Source organism: Adiantum capillus-veneris, chromosome 17 (assembly GCF_014529385.1).
Source record: "Adiantum capillus-veneris isolate H3 chromosome 17, ASM1452938v2, whole genome shotgun sequence".
Classification (NCBI taxonomy): domain Eukaryota; kingdom Viridiplantae; phylum Streptophyta; class Polypodiopsida; order Polypodiales; family Pteridaceae; genus Adiantum; species Adiantum capillus-veneris.
Genome location: NC_140947.1, coordinates 142,544,148 through 142,560,424, shown reverse-complemented (window position 1 = coordinate 142,560,424; position 16,277 = coordinate 142,544,148). Strand labels below are relative to the sequence as shown.

The 16,277-nt window shown below is 39.2% G+C and overlaps 1 pseudogene; it reads left to right on the top strand.

Moving 5' to 3' along the window:
* Nucleotides 1–10,703: 10,703 nt before the first annotated feature.
* LOC147438223 (uncharacterized) lies at nucleotides 10,704–15,856 on the top strand (annotated as a pseudogene).
* Nucleotides 15,857–16,277: the final 421 nt, after the last annotated feature.

Sequence of the window (16,277 nt, the reverse complement as noted above, 5' to 3'; positions counted from 1 at the left end):
GTGTGTTACTTAGTGTGCAATGGAAAGATAGATAGCCCTAGAGTGATGGGCGTATATACAATGCACGGGGGAAAAAACCTCCTAAAAAGGGAAAAAATGCCCCGGCGGTCCTAGTGTGTTCACACACATCACTACCACATGTATATGGTAACAGATCACTAGTGCATGGTCGAAAAAGGTAGTCCCTGCCAAAATGCAAACAGATGCACCCCATTTCACAGATGTGGTCAATGGCGTAGAAGCCATCAATTCGAGATAGATTCACTCCTCCTACTCTGCCATCAGAGTGAGAGAAAGACCAGCTGTTTGGGGTCCTCACAAAGCCTGAATGTTGCCAAACATCAGAAACCCTCAAAGTCATACATAGACGCTGCTCCCAAGCTACCAAGCCAGGCTCGTGTACAATAGCATGGCTACCTCCAATATTGTCAGATGGGTCCTCCAGCATGTTGAAGTCTCTCCCAACACACCACTTCTTTGCATGCAGTAGCAACTCTACAGTATGAAACCAAAACTCTCCTCGTACACTTGCCACATTGGGCACACATATGTTCAAGAAGCCCATGAGGCAACCCTAAACCTGCATAGTAATCCACTGAGCACTGCTTGGCACTGCTTGGCACAATAATACCTGTACCCACAATGGCCATCAATCTCACCAGCCACAAGGCATAGCTGAAGCTTCTGACGCAACTGACCCCAGTGGCGCTGAAACTTGGGTGCTCCTAATCCCCGCACATTCCATGAGACGATCCTCATGGAGTGAGTGAGAGAAAACCAATGGTGCAACAACAACCAACCTCTCTATCTTCGAGGCCGGCCTAAATGGGGAGTAATCCACATCCGGGTGACCCCGAGATACTTTGGGAGGTTGTGGGTGTCTCAAACTAGAACGTGTACTGTAGGTATGCTAGTTGCCTTGGAAGCTATAGAGTCTACTGTGCGAGGTATACAATCCCAATCTCTGAACAAATCTTGGAAAGGAGCGAGAGGTACTCTCTCGGTTTGGGAAGTAGAATGAGATGGGAAGGTCTGCCTCCTCTACTAGAACACTGGTAGACAAGACCCACACCTCTTGAGTAAAGTAAAAGGTGTCTCAAACTAGAACGTGTAATGTAGGTATGCTAGTTGCCTTGAAGCTATAGAGTCTGCTGTGTGAGGTGTACAATCCCAATCTCTGAACAAATCTTGGAAAGGAGCGGGAGGTACTCTCTCGGCTTGAGAAGCAGACTGAGATGGAAAGGTCTGCCTCCTCTACTAGAACACTGGTAGACAAGATCCACACCTTTTGAGTAGAGTCATCTATGAATGTCAAGAAATATAATTCCCCCTCTCAAGATTGATGTGGCATAGACCCACATAGATCACTACAAACCAAATCTAGAGGATTCCCTAACTTTTGATACGATGGCAATGAGGTAAGGGAAAAAAAACTCCTAGTGAAGGAAAAGTACCCCAGTGGTCCTAAGTGTGGTCACACACCACTACCCATTTATGGTAAAAAATTCCCTATGGGAGTGATGCGGTGAATAAGAGCTGGGACATAGCATATAGAGAAGTTCCAAGCCCTAAGGACAAGATCAATCCACAAAGGGAAGCAAGCCCAAAGCTTTGTGGAAAGCTTCAAACTCCTCATGAGGCAATGCCTTTGTGGATAGATTTGCAAGTTTGTCCTATGCCGAATGATCTCTCCTGCTGAGAGTCTCTCCTTGACATAGTGATAATGCACCTCAATGTGCATTATCACTGACATAGTGATAATGCAAGCATGAAAAACTAGGCTCCTTGCAATTGCCAATGTGCTTTGACTGTCAATGTAGATGAGGTTGGTAGTGCTTTTGAGCCAGAAACACTTAGCCATAGCTGTGAGGACTGCCCTATACTCAGCTTCAAAACTGGAAGTGGCCACTGTAGGTTGCTTCAGCTCAACATGATATGCATGAAGTATGGAGCATGAAACAAAAACCACTTGTGGAAACTCGTGTGTCATAACAACCAACCCAATTTGAGTCCAAAAAAGCATGCAAATATGGCGGAAATGATCCCTCCTTGGGATAAACAACCTAAGATGTAAAGTGCCAGTCAACTAGAAAAAGAGCCTTTTAAACTTACATAGTAATGTTTCCATGTATCTCGCTTGACACAAAGAAATACCTCCATCACACTGCTTAAATTGTATGCCCAAGTAATGATGCAAAAGACCCAAATCTTTCATCTTGAAAGTTGCAGTCAATCAGCAATGTGTCTCTCATTCAAACCAATAATTAACAAATCATCAACATACAAAACAACAATGAGAAATGCAACATCCTCACGTTTGACATACAAAGTGCTTTCAATTGGACTGTTACAAAAGCCTTGTTTAACCAAATGAGTGTCAATTTTCTCATACTAAGCACAAGGAGACTGCTTCAACCCATTTAAATCTTTCTTACATTTGCAAGGCTTTTATTTCTTGTCCTTTCTTAACAAAAGTGCGAGGTTGCATTACATATACTTCCATATAAATCTTTCTTACATTTGCAAGGCTTTTATTTCTTGTCCTTTCTTAACAAAAGTGCGAGGTTGCATTACATATACTTCCTCAAATATATCATCATTCAAGAAAGAAGTAACAATGTCTGACTGATGTACATTCCATCCAAAGTAAGCTACCAATGCACATTAAAAATGAACAATAGTCATACGACAAGTGGGAGCAGAAGTCTCTTCATACTCAATGCCTTTCTACTGTGCACAACCTTTTTGAGACAAGTCTAGCCTTGTATATGGTCAAGAGTCAAGATTCACCACATTCGTTTTGGCTTGAGGCTTTCATATGTGCTACTTATTACTCAAACATATATCCTACCAAAGACTTGCAATCTATAACTCCTCATAAAGCATGCATGATAAGAAGCCACCTATTGATCACATACACATTTTAAGTCGTTTAGCTTATGCTTTGGTGCCACAAACACAACAGAAAAGAATGGATGATAAGACTATCAAAACACATTTTTGTTGGCTACAGTCCTGAAAAAAAAGGTTATAGGTTATACATTTGCAAACAAAATGTATCTTGGTTTCACAAGATGTTGTACTTGTGAAAGATTTTGTTCATCCTTTGTTATCATGTAGTAATGTAAGCTCACACTATATGTTTGACACTTTGTTGCCTCTTTTTAATGGTGAAACTTGAATGTAAGTTCCAATGAGGCAAATGTATAGCCTATGGGTTTTTCAAAAAAGTTTATATCAGCCTATTATTGATGGAGATATACGTGATGTACTTGATGTGGAAAGGGGTCAAAATGAAGAGGTTCCCGGGGTGGTCTCTTTTCAAAGTGTGTAATTTTATGTGTACATTAGAGAAGGGTGGGGTTTTTTAAAAATAAGAACATAGTGTAAATATAGTATGTATATTGAGATATTATTTATAACCCGTTGAATGTACATGATATATGGAGATTTTGGTAAGTGGTTGTCCCAAGGAAGAGGCTAGGGGTATGCCAAAATTGCTAGCGCATACTTTGCATGGTAGTAAATTGGATGCACCTATGTCTAATCCTACTCATTGAGGTTCTTGCCATCCATTATATGCATCAAATTGTTATGCTTTGGTGTTTCTAGTTTACGTGATGAAGAGGATCCTCTTTCTTTTGATGAAGCACAAAATTTAGAAGATTGGATGGCTGCAATACAATCAAAATATGATGCTCTCTTATAGAGAATGAAACATGGAATCTATGTGATTTACCTCTTAAGGCCATTGGTATAAAGTGGGTTTACAAGTTGAAACATAAGCCGGATGGTGAGATGTCATCTATGTAAGCGACCTATTTTTTCTTTCGGCAACACCATTTTTTTGAGATGTATAAGGTACTATATATTGGTGTTTTATCCCATTGACTAGCCAAAAATGCATTAAATTTGTGAGACATATACTCCCTTCCTTGATATGAACAAAGGGTGCCCACGGTACACTTAGAGATATTTTTAGCCGTAAATAGAAATTGCTTGAAACACATGAACACTTCATACTTAACTTTAAGAAGATACACCCAAGCATGCCCGAAGTAACCATCAATGAAAGTCACAAAGTACAAGTAATTATCCAAGGATGGAGTTTGCATAGGTGCACAAACATCAATATGCACAAGTTTTAACCTGCATGTAGCCCTTACTAAACCATCCTTTGAAAAATTTTGAATGCTACATCTTACCCAAAATACATCCTTCACAAACAATCTTAGAAGGTGCTTCAATGGTGGAAAAGAAGCAACCATATTAGATTTTTGCAAATGCAACAAACTAGAAAATTCAAATACCTAAAACATGCATGCCAAAGTTTGGCATTTGAAAACAATCTTTGAATCCACAACTACATTTGAAAGATTAACACACACTTGTCATACAAAGTGAGCCTATATAGCCCATGACAAAAAATGCATGATGTAACAATTTCATCACAAAATTAAGATCATGAATTGTACATATGTCATCCACAAATTTGACAACAAGAGTATGTATTATAAGTGCAAATATAGACAAAAGGTTACTTTTTGATCCTTGATATATAAATGCATTAACAAGTGTGAAAGAACATACATGTTACTCTGTACTAATTGGCATACCTGCACCATGGACAAAAGGGTCATAAGTACACTCTACACTAAATTCTCACTTTGCATCTACATCAACATCACAATCTCTATTTCCAAAAGATTCTAAAATAGCTACATTGGTAGTAGATCGAGCCTCTTCCTTCTTGGCTTCTTTTGCCTTCAGCTTAGGACATTGATTTATCAAGTGATCATTAGCCTTGAAATAATGACAACGCATCTTCTTCTTGCCTTTTTTCCCCCCAAAATTCTCAGATGAGTTGCTGCCAACAGAAGCAGTAGACATACGAGATTTGCTACTCATAGAAGAGCGACAAGACGTGGTTGCATTGATATTATCACCTCCTCTTTGAGCAACAAAAAACACTCAATTGCACGCCGGTTTGCCCTATTCTTTCTTGAAAGTGACTCCTTTAACAAAAATGTGCATAATAATAGAAAGCCAATACATCACTTTGCTCTAGTTGTTGCCAGTCCCTCAAAGCTTTCCTTTGTTGTGCTATAGCATTTGCCTCGGGAATCTCTGGTTCCTTTTCATTATCTCCTTCTACATAGTCCCAATAACCTTTTCCTTTTAGGAAATTTTTTATTCTGAACTTCCATGCACGGTAGTTATTTTTCTCAAGCTTCTCAGTAACAATCTAACTGAAACCGTCAGACATCTTGAAGCACTAAGACAAAATAGCTGCAATTTGCAAAAACCTGCAAATCTGCTGAACCTGCTATCGTGGTACCTGTAACTCTTTCTACACTCAACGAGTGTCCACAATCAAGCGTACATACAACCACTGTACTTGTACAGTAAATCTCTGTGTACTGCACTTTGGAGACCTGTTCAGAAACTTGTATGAAAAACCCCCAAAATTGGAGATCTGGTCGTGGATTGCGAACGAAGGGATTGTGATGCTCTTGCTCTCTTAGCCTCTCTTGCCTGCACCAGGCTCTGATACCATGTAAAGAATGAGGATGCAAGAGAGCTACACAAGACAAGCACAAAGCACACAGAGATGGAAAGCTTCTTCTTCTTCTTCGCACAGAAAAGAGAGTACAAAATGACTAAGTGCTAAAACTGAAAAGTAGCACATATGTACATGCGGTCACTAAGTGTGAACTCGCTAGAAGCGTACTAGGCTGGCACTATAAGTGTAGTCCAGCTGTAGAATCACTGGCAGAGATCCTCCGTGTCGGTCACCTAACGCGCCAGTGAGTAAATGCCGTAAGCGGCCAAGACCCGTAGTGGATGCTAGTTCAAGATGTAGAGCTCGACATCTCAACACAAATGTTGGTCGCTTCTTCTTAACACTCTTCTCTCGCAAGGGAGCTCTATTCATTTCAGGGCTTTGAAAACCCATCTCAGACATTGAAGAGTGTGTCAAGTCAATGAGGGATTTGGAAGTTGACATTGTTGATGATCGGCCCAAAAATCGCTTTGCGAGATCATCGATCCCAGGACCAGTAGCAGACCTAACACCTTTTAGATAAGCATTGTATTTGATGCTTTGTAGCACTGCCATTGCCATGTCTGCACCAACTGCCTCATACAAGCTAATTTTCTCTTTGTAACCAATAGATGCACGCATGCTTGCATGCTTAACCTCAGACAAGTTTGTTGTGGGCACAAAAATTCCAGACTCATCCTGTGTTACAAATCTCCCTCCCCAATGTTGTACTCTTACATCCCACCAAGCCATCCAAGTCTCTAAACAAGACATCTCTCCATCGACAACATGCCCTACCTTCCAAAATTGGCGTAGATCTTCTTTACAAATGTCTGCTTGATTCTCAGATGGTGCACTCCGCCATTTTCGGCACAAGATTTTGTGATCCTCTTGTGAAGATGGACGGATACATTTCACTGCATGTCAAATCATGGACTGCTCCCAATGAAAGCCACATGATCGTTCTTTGGAAGGTATTTTTGTTTTTGCCCCACCAAAGTAAACAATTCGAACAACAACCCAATTTGCATTTGCTTCATCTGCCATAAACCCTCTGAATTCTGGCTTTTCATACCCTTGATCTTGCACCACTTTATTTAACATTTTCCAAAACTCTATTTGAGCAAATTTATTTTCAACAGTGAATTCACAGGTGGCAATTGTCATTAATTCACGCACAAATGGGTCGTAGACATGAGCAGACATTGTTGGCCACCCTTGAACACGGTGCACATGATCAAAGTGAACCCACATTTTCTCTAAAGTTCCTGCTCGACGCATCTTATTTACCAAGTCAACTCCACTCCCTGGACCTATGATCGACATTTTGAACACATGTGGCTGCTCTGAACCTCCAAGCTGTCCAGGAAAAAGTACACTATGAATGAAATGATACCTACACCTGCTCTTGAGGTCTAGGACAGCTTCCAAACCTTTTGCACTGAAATGCTTTGACCTCTTGGCAATCTCTAAGCTCCTCTCTATTCTTCGCTTGTTAGATAGAGGAGTAATGGTATCAAGAAATTGTGAAAACTCTCCATCTTCAATAGTGTCATTTTTGCCAGCAGTTTCCATCACTAGCTTATCTATTATCACGTCTTGGGTAGCAACACGTTCTAATTTCTTGGCAGTTGTGAAAGGATCTTGGTTTGCTTTAGTTTGCAGAAGCGAATCTATCATTTGCTCAACAGACCTATTCTTTCCCTGAACACAAGGGTGCTTGTGCTCTCCCATATGAATAGCACATCGAGTAACTCTTTGCTTATCTTTTGGCAAACAGTAATAAATAACAGCAGGACATGTTGCAACACAAAAAGGCATTTGATTGCAATGGACACAAACCACTGTCCCCAGCTCAGGTGTCAATATTCCAATGGAAATAACTTTAGAGAGACGACCATGCCATTGTGATTCATTATGAACTCTGGCTCGCAAATAGAAAGGACATGCATCATTGACACAACGGAGATGACCTGAACACCTACTGAAGCGAATGGCACCAGGAAAGCAATCACTACTACAAGTGACATATTCTGCCCACAAATGACAATCATGACGCTGCTCCATGCCAACCATTGTATTGTCGTTGCTTGTTGGTGGCAATTCAAATGCAACATATCCATCTCCTTACATTGAACAATTTCATTAGTCTTCTTCAAAGCAGAATGAAGATTGTTTTTATTGGGTATTGATCAAATTATATCCATGACACTGGTCTGATTCTTTGTGACATCACTTGAACCAATATCCAGAACTATTGGAGAAGCTTCACTTCCCGGGGAGCCTTGATGTTCATGAGTGTTTGTTATTCGAACTTTAAAAAACTGGCACACTTCATGATCCAGTAAAAAGACTTCTTCACCAGAACCTGACCTCGAGGATTCCATTTTTACATGTTCACCATTCAATGTTAATGGGTGCAGAGTAAACGAACTGGTAAACAAGCCAAAACTTTCTCTCACTGACTGCAAAGGTAATTCATGGAATCTATTTTCAAAAAGTAACAAAAGTTTCTGACCACGAACTGGACCATAGATAGTAATCTGACGACCCATTGTAGCTACAATCCACTAGAATGACACAACAGCTTTCAAATATGACGATTCCCTTTTTAACAAATCTAAATATGTTTTTTAATGTTTACAAAAATAAATAAAAATGATTTAATATAAAGTTTAAATTTTTTTGCAACAAAAACGTTTCATGATTCTCATGCAAATGATTATTTTGTTGCCATAAATGCAGAATCGCACGTTGCAAATGATTATTCCATATCCTGCCCGCAATTCAAGACACATTAGTGACGATTTTCTTTTCAACATATTTTCAAAAAAAAAATATATACAATTAGATTTCATATAAACTTTTTAAAAATCAGCAGCGTGAACATTTAATGATTGAAAATTATTAAAAATTAAAATCATGAATGCACCAACAAACGTCGTTCAAGACAAATAACTACTCCACCAACTCAAAATCACTACTCCACTCTTCTGGTTTATTCTAACAAGATCTCTAGCTTTCCTAGGAAAGCTTGATGTGAGTGCGCATTAACATGCAATTCTGGAAGCAGCTCTCAAATCTACAGCAGAGCGCACGCACTTTGGGAGCAGGTGTCACAGCAACTCTCAAAGAAACTCTAATCATTCATGTTAACGTGCAGTCTTTGGGAGCAGGTCTTAGGGCGCAAAGTGGTGCATGTCTCGATCGGAGCAGTTCTCAAAAAACAAAAGCTAAGCTGTGTGCACGTTAACGTGGGTCTTTGGGAGCAGGTCTTTGGGCTCAAAAAACCACAGTTGTTTGAGGTCATTTCCTACCCTGTGTTTGATCCAAGATGCTCGGAGCTATAGCTAAGCAGTGAGCGCATGTTAACGTGCGCTCTTTGGGAGCAGAGTACTCAGGTGTCCATCAGCAGGCTCAAATCGGCGCAATTCGCGGCAGGTCTCGACAAATCAGGGCAAGTCTCGGCAAATCAGGGCAGTTCTCGGCAGTTCGCAAATCGCTTCTCGGCAGCGACAGTTCTCGACAGTTCTCAAATCGGAAGCATGGAGAGGAGTTGCTCACTCACTCTGTAGTGGAGAGCAAGATTCGAGCAGTTATGAGTGAGGACGCAAGGCGTGCAGTCCCAACTCTGTCATTGTGAGCTCAGATTCGTCAAAATGCAAGCTGAGTGAGGACGCAAGGCGTGCAGTTCGTACTGATGAGTAAGTATAGTTTTGTATTGCAACTTAGATTCAATAGTAAACAGAAAATGCAGTTCGTACTGATGTGTATTGCAACTTAGATTCAATAGTAAACATAAAATGCACTGAACAGGAGAGTAACAAAGTCTTTGGTTTCTATCTCACAATTGAGTATTCTCCCACAATCTTCAAGTTTCTGGCAAAGGAAACACTTTTTTTGTTGTGGGATGCCCACAGGTTTGTCTTGAAGGTTATGCTGAGAGCCTGAATTTATTCTGTGATCTCCTTGTATTTATGATGAATGCGATTGTCTATCTCAAATGATGCTATCATTTTTTCAATCTTCACGAGTCTCTGGTATTGCATTGGATGCCCATGGGTTTTTCCATAAAGTCATGTTCAGAGCCCAAAGTTATTCTGTGCTCTCCTGCTTTTTATCATGAATGCAACTGTTTATCTCAAATGATGAGTCTCCAGTATTGTATTGTGTTGTGCTTATTACGATTAAGGGTTGCCCTTAATTGCATTGTGTTGTGCTTACTGCAATTAAGGGCCACTAAATGTTGCTTCTCGGCTCGTTTTTACAATTCACTTCAATCCCAATTCTAGCATTCTTAGAGGTTTGGATACCAAGTTGATCTTGTTATACCAGAACGTTCAATAGTCCTTTATTTCTTTCAGGCAATGTTGCTGGGGTCAATTTTATACACACACACACACATGTATATATATATATATATATATATATATATATATATATATATATATATATATATATATATATATAGTTGACTCTATTACCATATCATACTATTCTGATGCCCATACCACAATAGCACATGCTACGCCAATGGCATTTCTCCTCCACGTGTAAAGGGATTTGCATGGTTAAACAAGTTGAGTTTTCATGCACAAGCTCTGGAGTCTAGTTTTTGCAAGGGTTGCGGATCGTTCCTCTATCCCATGAGCACCATGAGCACCATAATGTGTGAAGATTACTCTGTCATGGTTTCAAGGTTTTGGAAAACGATTTATTTCGGTGCACATGTGCAGGGTATAGAATGTTCAGAGTATAGAATGCACGCACCCATGATGACTGAATGCACTCAGCTTATAGCTTATAATTGTTTACTCCTCGGTGGTGTTGGTCTCTACAAAAGCACGTATTCGGAGTTATTGAACAGACGCACATCCATCTCTCTCTCTCTCTCTCTCTCTCTCTCTCTCTCTCTCTCTCTCTCTCTCTCTCTCTCTCTCTCTCTCTCTCTCTCTCTCTCTCAAATAAGCGAGACATTACTGAGACATCCTCACTGTGAGCGTGCGGTCTCTTGAGGCTTTCAAAATATGGTTATGAGTCTGAGTTGCACATGCAAATGAGAAAGCACCTGTGAAGTCTGAGCGTTAGAGCATCTGTCATCCGAGTATCGACGCAAAGCTTGCACTCCATGCCAACATCACCAAAAAGTCGGAGAGGAGCAATGGCGGGACGTAAAGGACGCCCTCCTGTTAGGTACATTTTCTCACCATTTTTTTGATGTCATTATTATACATGTAGAGGTGCCCGTCGATGTGCATGCTTAAAAGCAAATTGTATCAAAAATAATGTATATATTTTTACAAAAGCAAATTGCTTCTAGAACTACCCATTGACGAGAATGTTTGTACCTTGCTAAATTTTATTTAGTGTCTAAAGACCTGCATGTTAATGTGAATGCCTAGAGACGATGTTTACATATGAAAAAAAACTTTCAAATCATCCAAGCTTTCAAGTCAATTAGTGTCTAAAAACCTGCATGTTAACATGCATGTTTAGAGAAAAGTGATTAATGTTTCAAAAGAGATTATTTTTGTTTTTTATATTCAATATTAAGAAACCCTCATGTGAGGTGTCCATTGGATTATTATATTTTTTGAAATTTTGTTCCACATTCAAAGGAGGTGCTGTCCAAATATTTTCAAAGATTGATTGTGTATTTTATTGAAGGGCATGTCAACATGCATGTTTAAAACCAATGTTTCATTAGAGTAGCAGAATATATATTGTTGTATTTCTAGAATTTATTTTTATGCACAAAAAAGGTTCTAGTCATACATGTTATATGTTAGCGTGCATCTTTACAAGCAATGTTTTGTTGGAGATAGTATTTATTTTTTGTCTTCAATCTTTATTTTTTGTCTCCTCCAATGGACTATGTAAAGATTAATTCTGTTTGAAACATTGCTTATAGACATGCATGTTAACATTCATGTTTAAAGGCAATGTTTTCATTGTTAAGGTTCATGTTTAGAGGCAAGTTTTCATTGCTTATAGACATGCATGTTAAAGTTCATGTTTAGAGGCAATGTACAAATTTTTTTTAGATGTTGATTGTGTATTTTATTTGTAGTCCATCTCGTGGAAGATTAAAGAAAAGTCTACGTAATGAAAAGTCTACACAACCACTTGAAAGTAGTGAACAGGTGTCATCAGTGTCAGTACAGAAATGTCAGAGTGTCATGGCATTGAAGAGGAAGAGATTCACTCTCTGGATGTTGACCAAGGGTCTATGCACGAAATTGATGACACATTGGCTCCTGAAAAAAACTAACTTCAAATTATCCCTTGGGAAATGCGAGATGAGGTAACTGCAGCTGCAGAGATTGACGAGGAGCAAAATATTTTTATGCATAGAGGTGCCGATGTACTTCAGACCACACGTATGTTCAGTTGCTTCGACTGTCCTCCTATACCATTGTGTAGGTTGATTCCATATGCTAGAGTCAGAGGTTGAAGAGATGATTTAGGTGGATTAAAAATGGCTTTTGCAAAGGAAGGATATATGCAAGAAAAGGGAGCTTTCATTGTTTCACTTTGGACATTTAAGAGAGAGCAAACCATTGCTTCTTAAATTTATTAAGTGAATTTCTATTTTAAAAATTCTTTTTGAATTCACTAATTTTGGTTTCTTGTTTTGAAGATGACATCAAGGAAAAGTGGGATCCTCTTTGGATAGAAATCAATGAGGAGTATGAGTTGGAGCTCAAAAGCCAACCAAGGTTTGCAGATATGTCAGACCGCATGTTTTATGTTTGGGAGGGCAACCATCGCACGCTTGCATGGACTGAAGCTATCAAAGAGAAGTTTTTCACCTCAAAGGAGAGACATTGTAGGGTCCTTTGTACTATCATAGATCCCACCAAGGTTCCTGAGATTGCATTGCTAAGTAGCTTGCAACGAATGAATGTGTGAGTATCTACTAAAGCATATATCTTGTTGTTGAATACTTTATTATGGAAACAAATCAATATGGGTTTTTGCAGTATGAACATGCATGCTTTGGTGGCCACTCTGCACATACGGGATGAGATTTTGAACACTAATCACATATGTGCAGTTGAACATGAAAGCTACCTAAAAACTCTCCCCGACAACGACCAGAAATTAATTGCATCTGTGCGAAGAAAGTATGCTAAAGGTGCAGAACCTTGGTATCCACTCACACGACGCTACCTTGGAATGCTAGTTTATGATGTGAGTTTTGTTTTTTCTTTTGCTTGCAAATTATTTTTAAGTCATTTGAATAACTCTTAGACAAATTGATTTCTTTTTTAGATTCAAATAACTAAAGAGAAAGAGTCTAGATTGACTCAACTCAAGCAAGGAATGCCTATAGAGGATGTGAAGAAGGAGGAGAAGAGCATTCATCGTGAGATAATACATAAATATCAAGAATGCATTGGAAAGGTACACTTCACCAAATAATCAAGCAATCATAATTGTGTTGATTGTTGTTATGGATGTGAAGTAAAACTTCATGCTCTTTGTATTGTGTTGTAGCTCTTGAATATTTTGGATCCCAATCTTGGGACAGACTGGTTGGCAAAGATTATGTCACTCAAATGGGGACATGACAGCTGGGCAACTTTAGAGAAGCTAAAATTGATTGCACTCCATGATGCCCCTATGTAGAATAAAATCCAATGGGTTTCATTACTCGAGTCCAATAGGATCACAAGGACTTCTTTTGGTTTGAAGAAGGGAGATAATTTGTTTTGACAGTGAGTATGATTTACTAGTTATTTAATGTTTGGTTTGCTTTGTCTAAGAGATAATATTTGTTTAAATAACACAACTTTGCTTTTTTTAAATTTGTAGTTGGCTGCGTAGAGAGGGCTACCTTGCTCGTGTCTATGAGAGAGCAACACAACTTGTTTTGGACAATTCAAATGTGCCAGGAGGGGCACCATTGCCACATGAATGCACATTGGGGTTCTACTTTGATGAAATTAAGTTTGAAGCTAGGCCTTTTCTCTATCCTTTGGAGGTTTCTTTGGAGGCCAAAAGCAAAGATGTAGAGAAACAAGCACTCAAGAAAGTTGATACTTTTCAAATGGCAGTTCAATGATTGGCTTACAGGTTTGTAACAATTTTGATCTTGCTTTGTATGTCACTATCGAGTCATGTGTTCAATGTTTTTTTTTCTTGTTAGGTTTTTGTCACTTTTGGTTTCAAAGGGGATCTTGCCAACTCTCCCATTTGTGGTGAGACAGTGGGCACAGACTACGTCAAAGGACACATATATGTACCCCCCTAGAATGCCCACTTTGACAACATGGGAGAGAGATACATGTCCATGGTGGTTAGATATGGTGCAGGGTCACATCCTTGAGAGAGAGAAAGAGCTTTGAGAAACCATAATTAGGGATGCAGCAGCAGAGGTGAGACAACCACCACCTGCTACTTCAGAGGCGAGACAACCAGGTATGCTTATGTCATTCTTTAACTTTTATGTTTTCATGCCGTTGATTCTTGTAGGTTCAAAAACTGTTGTATATGTCTTTTAAGGTGTCCACTTGTCTAGTGAGAGGATGGAGACTGTGGTTGATACCACTATTGTGAAGGATGTTCTAGAGCATCGTAAGTGTCGAAATTTTTATCGTCGACTTTTATTAATACTTTGTGAAAAAGTTCACATATCATAAATATGTTGTCGCAGACTCCTCGGGCTTGATTGTTGTTAGGAGGAGCATACAATTTGTCTATGTTTTGGAGTCTCCTTTGCCTTACCCAATGCTTCCTGTTGATACACGATGTATTGCTATTGTTGGTGATTACATTTCTATCGCTGCAAACTATAGAGAGGGTACTTGCAATGCATCGTGGAATCTTGTGCATCAACATATGTCTCGAGTTTGCTCAAGCGGTGTGCCATACACTCGTGGGGGAAAGTCTATTTCGTGGGCCGCAGATTTTGTCTTCTTCGATCTTCCTTTTGGTGGATTGCATATTGATTCTTCTTCTCCATCTTGTTGGGATATTTGCGCTGAGGAGCATGTACGATCTGCTATCCATTTGACTTTTTCTACACTGCAGATTCTGGATGGCTGCTCATTATGGCTTCTACTGCAGGTATTTGTGTTGTGTTTGATTACTTGCATTAATATTATTTCATAATATTGGTAGTTTTTTCTTACAAGAACCTATGAATAGGAGAGGTTATTGGATGGGTGGAGAGGTTCTGTCGTGCTTCACAGATGGTGGTACATCGTCGCATTATAGTGCTCCATCATAGTTCATATGGATATGTTGAAAGTTTATCTGGTCGAATTCAGGTATTGTTTTCACTTCAGTATTATATAGTTTTGTTGAGGCTCTTTCTTCAATGTTTCTTCAATGTTTTGGTTTTTTAATTTGATTTGCAGTGCTAGTGCTCTATGCTACTTATGGTACACAGGATTGGGATGCAGCCAGCATGCTTTATGGCTGAGAGCACCATTATGTTCTCTCGCTTGGGTCTCCAGCCTTCAGATTCGTTCATGACACACCATTTTCCGGAGCCTTCCTTAGCTAGATCAGGATCAGGGATGCCTTGGTGGGGTGAGATGCAATGGAGCCAGGATTTTGTTGCAGCTTTTGTTGAGCTGCTTTGTTGATGTGGAGGTATTTGTTTGGAGCTTGGGTGTGGTACAGTTCCCGTTTTGGCTGCATGCTTATCATCTGAATGAGCATGTGCTGCGTTTGACACCGAGAGTCTCTTACTAGAGACTATGTGGTTCCCTTGCTTTGCCCTAAAAAGCGAAGCCGAGAGGAGGCATCTACCTCTCTAGATGTTGAGGATGAGGGTGACATGCCATCGCGTGTCGACCCTTATGATGACTAGTGAGACTTCGCTCCTACTATGACATTGACATTACTTTTGTGTTTTTGATCTTTATGTTGTGTTTCAATTTTTTGCATTTATGTATCTTGCGTAGGAATTACGTCTAATGTTATTAGATCCATAGATTAAATTTTAATTACATGCATAATAACTACATATACTTTTGTTTGTTTGTGGAAGTGCATTGCCGATTTATGCATAGGCAGGGGCTCAAAGAATGGCAAAGGAATTGAGATACGACTTTCGTATCTGTGAAACGCGTCATAAACGCAATGTTTTCATTGATGACGAATGCGACTCTTCATAGAGTCTAAGAATTATTAGCGAGTGCTTATGATGTAGAGTTTAAGTATTGACAAATGGACATATCATTCCTTCTATGATTTTGAAAGTGAATATTTTGAAATCCTCATGTGAGGTGTCCATTGGACCATGGTTAGTTTGAAATTTTCTTCATTTTACAAAGGAAGCTTTGTCCAAATTTTTTTATGAAAGGCTCTTGTATTAATGATTTGAAAACATAATTTGTATTATGGATAATACATAACATTGTAAGTTGATGAGATGAATGCGACTCCTTCAAGAATCTAGAGAATTGTTGGCAAGTGTTCGTGATGTAGGGTTTAGTTATTAACAAATAAGATAGTGTTTGTGAAAATGTAGCTTATTGAGTTCATTTTCTTGTATTATGATTCACTTCTCTATTTTGTTTGCTCTTTGTTTTGGGTCTTTATGTTATGTTTCACTTTTTGCCATTTATGTATCTTGAGAAAGAATTACGTTTAATGTTATTAATGAGATCCATAGATTGAATTTTGAGTGCATGCAAATTGATTACATTCACTTTTGCTTGTTTGTGGAAGTGCATTGCCGATATATGTAGAGGCAGCGGCTCAAAGGATGGCGAAGCAA